This window comes from Dermacentor andersoni, chromosome 2 (genome assembly GCF_023375885.2).
Source record: "Dermacentor andersoni chromosome 2, qqDerAnde1_hic_scaffold, whole genome shotgun sequence".
NCBI lineage: Eukaryota > Metazoa > Arthropoda > Arachnida > Ixodida > Ixodidae > Dermacentor > Dermacentor andersoni.
The window spans coordinates 106,298,712-106,309,555 of NC_092815.1; positions in this window are offsets into that span (position 1 = coordinate 106,298,712).

Sequence of the window (10,844 nt, forward strand, 5' to 3'; positions counted from 1 at the left end):
GGGCAGGAAAGTGGCCAGCATCGTTTTTATGCTATCAGTATTCTTTGCCTACTTAAGGCGTTTGGAAACTACCTATCTATTTAACCAGCCTCTTATACCAACCCAGTGGCATTAGTTGTGTGCCAGTTTGGGCCACTAGGTAAGTTTTCTCGTGTTCGTGGTGCCATCGTCTTTGCTTCACCGTCGTTTCCAGCTTGGTCGTCTGACTCTCGCCATGCCGCCGTCGTTGCGTCGTCTACGCCAACCCCGAGGCACAAATTGTCAAGTAGCTTGAGCTGCCAGTTTTGTGCTCGTGATGCCATCGTAGTCGTTGGACTGTCGTCACTCCAGCTTTGTCATCCGACTCTCGCCAAGCCGTCGCCGTCACGACTTGTGGTAAGACACGCTTCGTCATACAGTCTTTGTCACGCCATTGCTCTCATACACTCGTCGTCATCGCATTGTCCTCAAACCATTGTCCTGCCATCTTCGTCATTGTGTTATCGTCCGTCAGTCGATATCATGCATCCGTTGCCATGTAAGGTCTTTTGGGCCCCGTCAAGCTATCGTAGCTTTAAGCCCAAAATGACCATCCAGTTGTGTCTCTTTTACTGGAAAATAAAGATTGATTTGATTTGGTTGTTATACCGTCGTCGCCATTCTAATTTCGTCATCAAAATCTAATCATGCCATCGCCCTTGTGCAATCGTCGTCACCTCGTTATCATCACGCTGTCATCTTACCATCGTCATCAATCCAGTAATGTCATCCCATTGTGGTCGTCATGCTGCCTTCCTCGTTACAGTGATATCCTTCTTTGTCATTCTATCGTAATTATGTTGGCATTCAATTATGGCGCTGCTGTTATGCCATCATCGTAATTGCGTCGTCGTCAGTCACTATCATGCATCCGTTGGCATACTGTCTTCGTTATATGCCGTCGTGGTCATGCCATCGTTGTCGTATCCAGCTTCGTCATCCGGTTGCCGTGAGACCATCGTCGTCACCTCATCCTCATTATCTCATTGTCTTCCTGTCGTCGTCGTCGTCACGTTGTCGTCATTATAAATCTCATGGTCAATTCATCATGTCATTCTCATCAATATATATCTAATTGTCGTCATGCTGCCGTCGTTATGCCATCTTTCTTCTTTCCATCAACGTCATTGCTTCTTCGTCATTCCTTCGTCGCCACTGCGCTGGCGTCACGCGGGTGCCGCCGTGCCGCCATGCCCATGGACCACTTTGGCAAACGAGAGCCACATCAAAATGGGAGGATACCGGATCATGTCGCATGTAGTCGAAGTAACGGAAACCCCTGAATGACCACTACATACACTACATACGTTGAATAAATGTGGCTCCTGAAATACGGTGCATCGCCACTTTGCTCGAATGCTAATCGCATTGCTGTCGACAGTCGTCGTGAGATTAGATGTGCCGTAACTTTTGCTTTTGGTGCTGTCGTCGCGAAGCTGTCTTTTTTGCCGGCTTCGTCAAGACTGAAATAGGGTGGCTAGAATAGGGAGGTGTGAAAACCGGCCTCCGGAAGCTGGCCCCAAAACGCGTTCCTGCCGCGTGACGGCGCTGCCGGCCGGGGCGCCGTTTAGGGTACCGTAGTTTCTAGCGGCGTCTGCATACCTCCGGGCGGGAAAATGATTTGGTAGCGCTTAGTTTTAGCGTTTGAATGCGTTAGAATCTGACCAGACTTTTTTCTCTACATTGTAGATGCTGAGAGAATTTAATGTTTCGCTGCTCTTATTCCACATGGAAACAGCGAGCACCGACTACGCAGCGGACACAGCAACGGTTTTTGCGACCACCTCTTGCCGAGATTAGCGCGCTTATGCCTTGCCGAAAGTATAGTTCATAGGAATCGCCGCGCAAGGCCAGCGCATTGGAATACCCTTGAATGTGTCGCCTGCACATAAGTCACATATTTGGGATTGTAACATTACTTTAAATAGAGGAAGGTCATGCAATATATCAGCATTGTGGTGAAGAAATTCTAGAAAGTACAAAACGCTTGCGACTTAATACATGTTTATTGGAAATAACACATTTATTGCATAATATCACATTTGTACAAAACACAGGGCTTAACCTTCTTGGCTTTGTTGTGAATGACACACTGATTTAAGCCTTTGAGGAAAAAGTGAATACGTGTTATACAATAAAACCTAGACACCGAACCTGATCAGCGGAATGCTTCCTGCAGCCAATCTGTGGCACATTGGCTGCTAGAAGTAATAAATTCTTGACAACTTTTGCGTGCAGTCGCGTAGTGCTATATGCACGAGTGAACCTGTCCTCAAGTGTCTGAAAGGTTGTATAGAGAAACTGAGGGATACAGAAGCCCCCCCCCCCCCCCATGTCCCCCCAGACTGAAATGCATAAGCTTGCATACTTCATTATAATGATGAACTGCGCAGGAGTGGGGTGATCATTGGCTCCGCTGGACTGTCTCACAATACGAAATGAACGCTCGAAGCAGTCCTGACTGAGGCGGGAAGTCATCAAGAACCCGAACCCAACCTTCTCAGTTAGATACGTCAAGAGGTCTTTAGTGGAATGTATGGTCACACGCAGACCTTCTGATGTGCCCTTGCATAAGAAGCCGAGCCCTTTGGCATGGGCCTCCCACTGATCCAGAAATGCCAGCATGCTGTTAAATGCAGTTTCTTGAGCACTGCCACGTCTGAAACAACACGAAAAGCATTTACCACCGGCACACGAAAGTGAGCACAATTGCTGTGTGCATACCTCAAAGCTTCAGCTGGAAACCGTGATGTCATGGCTTCAATTGTTTGAGTCATCACGTCAGTGAACACCCTTTTTGGCTCCAGATTTGAGTACTGTTGCTCAATTTTTTCTTTGTGTAAGTCTATGGCGTGCACAACTGCACTGTTGAAAATATTGAAGGCCTGATTTACCCGCATCTTTTCAAATCCATTAGGGTATATGTGTGAATATGTCAACTTGGGTGCAACTTTCAATGTCAAGGCACTGCTGTCGACCTTCCATGTCGTTGCAATATGTTCACAGGGTGTCAAGGCATAGCGACAGCAGCTCACACCACCTACTTTAAAGAAAAACTTAGGAAACACGAGAAAAACGCAGCTGCACTACACCGACCACGAGAGTTACTTTGCACTGCACCGTGGCCTACGAGACTTGTCTGACAAGCTCACGGCGCCCCCGCGCTAGCCACCCTACCCGCGCCCCCGACGGAAGCGCCATATTTTCCCCCAGTGGGAGGAACGCGCAGCGGCGCCTCCCTAGGCAATGGCGGCGGCGCCGCGGTCTTCACACCTCCCAATTCTAGCCACCCTAACTGAAAGGAGTCTTAAGATGGCCGCTGTCCGTTTAGCTGTCTACTTAGCCGACTACGGTGATTATTGGAGCACAGCCAAATATCTTTAATTGCTGGCGCTCAGCTACAAACCCCCCCCCCCCCCTCCGAAAGTCCGTTGCGCCAGGAACACGTGGCCTTTGCATTGGCGCCTCTGTACTCGCGATAAAAAAAAAATAAGATTATATTCCGGGGCGACAGAGCCAAAGAAAGCTATCAGCTTTAAGAGAGGAAAAGATGGAACTCGTTTCCATCGCGCTATCATTTTTCGTTCTTGTAAAAATGTATGAGCGCATAGCCACATCGGCTTTCGTTCGGCTTTGGCTGACTGGCACATTTATTACACTAGATTCGCATGCTTGAATATCAATATAGATATATTTCAGTAAACGTTGTCTTTATTCAGTTATCATCAAATAAGAGAGCGTTGTTTCATGTCCTCCGTCAGGTGCCATGCACATGCTACCTAAAAGTTCACCCTGATTACAAAATAACAACAAAATGAATAACAAGAGAGTAAAGAAGATAAACAAGAATAACAGAGGGATGAGCACATGAACTGCTTGGTTTTATAAGCGAGTGCCGAAGCTACGCGAGTAATGAACTAACCGAAACAAGCAAGACGGTTCAAGCGGCCGCCACTTGAAGCGTAACTACTGTTAGATTTCTACACGCAGTTAGTGGGACGTCTAAATATCAAATAAATAAATAAAAGAAAGAAAAGAAGCAGACATTCAGCATCAGATATAACCTAGATTACTCTTTTTCGTTGAGAAATTGTGAGAGGCAAATCCGTTTACACATAAAAGGCTAGCGCGAGGCACAATAAGAGTATCGTGCTCGAATGCGAAAATCTGCAGCCCACTACGTTAGGAGTAATAACACAGAAAACGCGGATAATAAAGCCGCGTGCACGAAGAACATATCACCATCGTCTCGAATAAAGTAATGAAGCATAGCAAAGAACATCTGGCTTTAACGCCAGAAAGACGTTCAGACAAGCTATTTATCCTCTAAAACTCGAAAGTGGTCGGCCTTTAGGCGGAGTTCTGGTGCTGTTAGAGTTATGGTGTTATTAGTGCAGCTTCAGCGAAAGATGCGGTGGTATCAACATCGAAACAAGTTGAACCTTTTCCCTTTTCCCTCAAGAAACGAGCATCTGTTGCTCGTGTCTTGGCAGTTGTTTTTTGTTGCATTATACTTGGAAACTCGATGTACGCCCCCCCCTCCCCCTCTTATGTAATGCCTTCGGTTCCTTAAGTGGCTATAAAGGAAATGAAATGAAATAAAAGACACGATGATGGGAAAGCGAAAATAACGGAGCTATATGAGCCAAGCGCGCAATAATACGGCTTTTACATTTAGCTAATGCCACTACATGGATATGTGCAAGCTCTCGCATTCGATGCTGCGAAAAGAGAAACTCAATTGCGAAGGAACGGCCGGGGAAAGTAGACCCCCTCTTGTCACGTGCTTCGCAACGTACAAGTGCCTTAATAAGTAAATCACCGTGAAAAGGGGAGAAAGAAGCGTGAAAGCGCACCGAGGCCCATGCGTGGGTTTGTCTGGTTTTTCTGGACGATAAGCCTATTAATTTTTTCGTTATTGATCTCTTTATTTACTGTCCATCACGCACTCGCGTTGACGTGGAGTAAAAAGAGCTCCTTTTTTTTCAGGTTATTCCTCTGTGAAAGAATAGCTTGTAATGTCATAATGTTTTCCATGCTAGCAGACGTTATAATGCAAGCTGTATTATTCGAATTTCGCTTTGTATTTACTGAGCCCTAAAAAATCCTCGTTTTCTCCTCGATCCATCTCATTTGCGCACACTTCTATGAGCACTGCCTCTATCCAAAAATACTATTTTGGAGTATTTCGAAAGTTTCCTTTTCTGCAGTTTTTCAGTCAGATTTTTAATCACAATGCCTTTTTACGATCGCGTTGTGTGTAAGCTTTGTGTATTGCATGTGCACATCCCGTTGTTTGTTATGTGAAGTTGACTGGAATCTCCGCACAAGGTGATTTCAGGTTTCAGACTGCTCAATCATGAGACAGCTGTGCTCTGTTGGTTGTGGCAAAAAGTTGCTTCACCAGACCATATTCATCACTCACTCGCAATGACTGTCGATAGGGGTGCGAGTCATGTCTTCGGCTCCGACGAGAACACTGTGACACCCTTTCGCGCTACTTTTTTTCACCACTTCCAGAAACAATCCGTTCACCAGGACTACTGTTTGCTGCCTCTTCGTACAACGCTTGAATATCGAGCTCACCGTTCGTTTGCCTTAAATGCAGCATGCTTTTGATGACAACGACCCACTTGTGATGGCGCCTTTTACTGCGCGTTTCTGTTCTTGCGTATTTTAACAATTCCTTCTTTTTTTATCTTTGCATCTTCCTTGCTTTCCTTTATCTGTCGCCATGACACAGTGAATGGCTGCAGTCCGGACACTCTCTCGATTAACTTTCCTGCCTCTCCTCTTTGATTCTTTATCTGAAGTAACGCGCTGCAGTCTTTTCTCCCGCGCACATTGCTGCTACTCACTTTTCTCCATTTTAAACAACATTTTACTCAAGGGAACTTCATCCAAGGCAAATAATGATGGAGATTCAGAGGTAGTGGTCCAAAGGTTGTGTTGTAATATGTGTTGGAAAAATCATGCAGTAATACTTTGTAACTTGTGATGACGATGAATGAGCCCTCTGCAAACTATAGGGAAAAAAAGTGTTACTTCTTGGCAATACATGGCAGCAGGCTAGCTGGTTCATCTAGGTTAAGCAAAATTTGTAGTGCCACTTAGTAGCAACGCTCACACGTGGTATCGCGCTTCGCTGGCCCAGAAAGCCAAATGTGTGCCACTGCGATACTCGAATGCAGCACAATTCTATAGGCTTGACTTTGTAGACAAACTGCTGCTTCTGTAGTTCGAGTGACCTCATACAACACGTGTTTTTCCTCCTCTTTCTCTTTATTTCCCTTTTCCCTTGCACGTGTAATGTAGTAAGCCGGGCAAACTCTAGTTAACCTTCCTGCACTTCAATCGTATCCCTGACATTGGCTTGCTTGACGAGCTCTATAGCATATGTTCATTCCCCTTAAGAACGACACTTCGTTTTCAAGCCTCCTCAACCGTAGCTAACACGTTAATACTGCTCATGTTTACGTTGTCGTCCCTTCGTGATCATTTTTCTCAGTGCTCATAAAATTATTACTTCTTTTTCTCCTAGACCAGTTCCGTCTCTCATTCCTTTCCTCAAGTACGCAGAGTAGAGTATGTAAGTAGTCAGGCATACGCTGGCAAAAATATCCGTATTTATTAAAAATTATGCAGTTCCTGCTCACTGCGGGAATCGATGTCATGCGAAGCATTTTGCAGTTGTACCCGACTATCCAGTATTGTTTGGGGTTCTACAGAACGATACTAGGTGCACCAATGTGTTTGTGTAAATTGAGTAGTTGTGCGTGCGGGTCACGAGCATACGCGTGAGTGACGTAACTACTCACGTCCATATACGTGTGTGCGCAACCACAACGACGACCGCGCCGAAGACGATCGTATGACGGCAATAGCGTGATTTCTACGCCGGTCGCTTGACGCGAGCTTATAATACGACATGGCGATTGTGGGGTTTTACATACGTAGCGGACGAGTAGAAGCGTGAAGTAACGCAGCTTGTGACGTCATCAGCGACTACGTGCTATACAATTGCATCTACAGTCGCCATCAAGATGAAAAGGAACACCCATTCTTTTTTAATAACGATAAGTCGTGATGCATGGGATAAAATCTATAGGAACATTATGCATAACAATGTTTTCCAGTACAATGTTTAGTCTCATTGAACACTTTCAGCAAGGGCATGTATATTTAGCCCCTGCGGGCGTTTGAAAAATAAAATTAGGTGTCCCCTTATTCTATATTGATGACAATTCTAAACACAGATGTGTCACGTGTCGTACATTAAAATGGCGTTGGCATTTGCACTCCGGCAAAGAAATGTGCGAACATGATTAACTTGGGCGATCATGAACTCGGCACAACGTCGCACAGTTTCTGCTTAGGGTTAGCTGCTACGAGGAAAGTACAGGGGAAAGTGGGCTGGTCCCGAAGACAGTGCAGTTCAACATGGCGTTTCAAAGCGCGAGCTGTCACGAGGAAAGAAGACGAGAAGAAGACACCGATGGCATGCGCTGAGGGTTTCAAAGAGCAAGCCGGCTTTGGAACGGGAGAACTGTGCGTGACATCGTGTCCTATAGTGATTAGAGATGTTGGTTTCCATCATCTATCGCGCTTAATTTTCTTTTTTTTTTTATTAAAGTGAGGCGAGACAACAACCTACCGACCTGTCTGCCGCAACGTGCCCAGAATGACGCAAAGAATGCTTCGCGTTAAAATAGCTTGTCTACCTCTCTCTCACTCTCTCTCTATCTCTCTCTCTCTCTCCTAGACTTCGGTCGAAAGCGGCAGCTGCTTCCACAAAAGTGGCACTGGAAGGAACAACGGTGCCTCCTCGATTCGCCAAAGTGGCGCCCTGTACCATATGTAGCCACTGCAAAGTGTCACTGGCAGTCGAGTTGAGCAAAAGAATCTTCCTAGCCTCTTCAGCACGGCTGTGTGTCCGAGAAAGGCAAGCGTAGCGTGGAAGCGAAGTGGGCCCTATCACTTCGAAAAAAAAAATAAAAAAAAAATAAGGGAGAGTGTGCGAGCGCCTGCAGGTCGCATTGCGTCGGCAGTTTGAGTTCGTTGACTCCCGGGGTCTGGACGCTATTAGCAGGCGCGTATATTTTGCCTAGCGAAGCCAATCAGGAACAGACGCCATTAGCGATGTGTCTCCTTTTTCCGAGAGAAAAAAAAAAGCGAACCAGTTTAGTTCTGCCGAACTATAGCTAGAGGTGTTTAAAAGAAGCTCTTTACGTAGGCACAGGAAAAAAAAAAGGAATTTGGTGCAATAGAATGCCAAATGGGGCAAAGATTGATGGAACCTAGGGTCCAGCGTAGTGGTTCCTTTGTTATCATTTTTCGAATGTGTTCTTTTGCCTGCGTTCCGTTATAGATGTTTCGCTGAATAAATAACGGTTGCGAAGTCTCGAACAATGGTTGGTTTCGTTAGTTATCCCTGCGTGCAGCGGGGAAAAATAAAGCAAGAAGATGGAAGAAAAATTGTCATCCACATTCCAGATTTTCGCAATACTGATTTATGATATTCCGTTTTTTTTTTCTTTTCTGCTTAGAGTTGTCGATTAACTCGCCTTTGTACGTATATTGCCTTATGCTAGCCGCCTGGTTAGCTCAGGAGTCAGATGGTAGAGCGACCGCCACTGAAAGACGTTTGTCCTGAGTTTGGTCACCGGACCTGGACAAATTTCCCTCTATTCGTGAAGATAGTTTTTTTGAGAGAGAGAAATATATGGCTTTACTTTGTATTTTCATGACAGTCAGGTGTATGGCGCTTTTTTTCTCCCACCAAGCTTTCTCATCCTCGAGGACTTTCGAATAACTCATTTGCCAATATAATGAGGTCGTTCAGTTGAGAAAGGTTCGGTAGTCGCATGACTTCTTCGTCTTATATGAAGCCTTCTTCTACGCCAATTCTACAAGCAAGGCAAACGTTCAAGGGAAGATGCAAATTTGAAATGATGAGCACTAGTTGAATAAGGAATGTTGCCGAAGTCAGCGTTTCGACAAAGGAACTTGCCAGCATCGGGGTAGCAACTGCTTTCCTTAGGAGCGTTTTTATGTGCACGTATTTCACTCTCCCCCACCCTCAATGTGTGTGTGTGGGGGGGGGGGGGGGTGAATAAAGCGGTACGTGGCATGGGGAGGTTAATGTCAACAATAACAACAAAAAATGAAAGGTAGTGGACACACCGGAAATGAGATGGGGAGCGACAAAGGGAGCTTTGTAATTATGAGAGTAGAGGCGAACAATGCGGGTACTAATCTTCAGTTCTATTAAGGAGTGCAGTTAACAACTGGAACCCGGAAATACCTTACGGGCAAAGGGAGCTGCGACCAATACAGTGTCTTTAGTTTTCTAAAATCAGGAACTATTCAACTAATCTCTCTGGGAATTCGAAAGAGGTGGGGAGAAGGGAAGAATACCTGGTAAGCAACCTGTCTACGGTCCGAGTGCTTCAATAGCTTCAATAGGAAGAGGTATTAAGAGACTGGTTAGGTTGAATGTACAAATGAGAACTGAAATAGCGTGCATATACATTCGTCTGGAACAAAATAAAGGAAATGAAGTAATTAAAGGGCTACTGGGTATATTTGTGTGATTAGTCTAGCGAATGGATTCAAGCACTCCATTTGAAGCATGTATACATGTTCGTTGGAGTGCATTAAACTTGTCAATAAGATATGTATCCCAGTATTTTCTATCTCTGGGAGACCGGAAGTTTGACTGTAAGATATGAAGTTTAATTTGTTCGAAATTGTGACCTGACAGATTAAAGTGTTGTGCCACTGCTTTAGGAAGCTTCTTGGCCACGTCCGCGCAGTGCCTGTTTAGTCTAACGTTAATTGGCTGTCCTGTTTCGCCGATGTATTGCTTGTGGCACAGCGAACATTCCGACATGTAGATAACGTTAGACAACAACGTGTAGACAACATGCAGATAACTAATGCAGCAGCTGGATTTGATTTCGCGCGCATAATCGCTTGGGTAGTGCTTTTAACTTTTATGTCATTTTGAATGCGTTTGCATGCGTTACATCTGGGGCGAGCACATGTTGACGGTCCGCCAAAGCTTTACTTTTGCGTGCACTAACGTGCCATTAAAGTTTCAATTGCGGCGATATGCGATTCCTGGTACATCAGGGAACACTTTTGTGAGGCGCTCATTGCTTGCTAAGATTGGAAAACATCTCCGCCTAACATAGTTTGTGTTTGATAGCGCATTAGAATATATTGTTATGAATGCTAGCGACTGGTTAGACATTGTTGTAGACTCTTTTCTAGGTAACGCTGAGCTCTCTCATTTACTCGGGTACATTTAGGCCTAGTTTAGGGTACATTGGGGGTAATATTTTTCCAGATAGTGTGGCCCTTAATTTATTTAACTAGTGAACATAATGGCCATCGTCGCTACAAACATGTCGTATGCGTTGGGCCCACTCAACAAATATTCTTACAATGTTGCCGGGTGATGACTAATATATTCCAAATATCGCTGACAATATTTGGATTATTTGGCATCGGGAACGCATGACAACGGCGGCGACGCCGTTCTGGCGCCTCGAGCGTCTGCATATATAGTTGCCGTCGCAATCAAAATCTAAAATCAAGGCTATAGAATCGACTGTGTGGTTTAATTTTAAACAAAGAGTCTTTGCTTCACACTCGGCTTACCGGTAATGCCGTTGCAGCTTAGTGACACTTTGCGGGAATGGAACAACAGCGCAACAAAATAAACAATATATGCGTTACAAAGACACGGGTGTAGCTAAAACGAACAGTGCATGCCTGAACTCGATGTGTCGCGGCAACGTCGGAAAGGCAAGCCATGGACG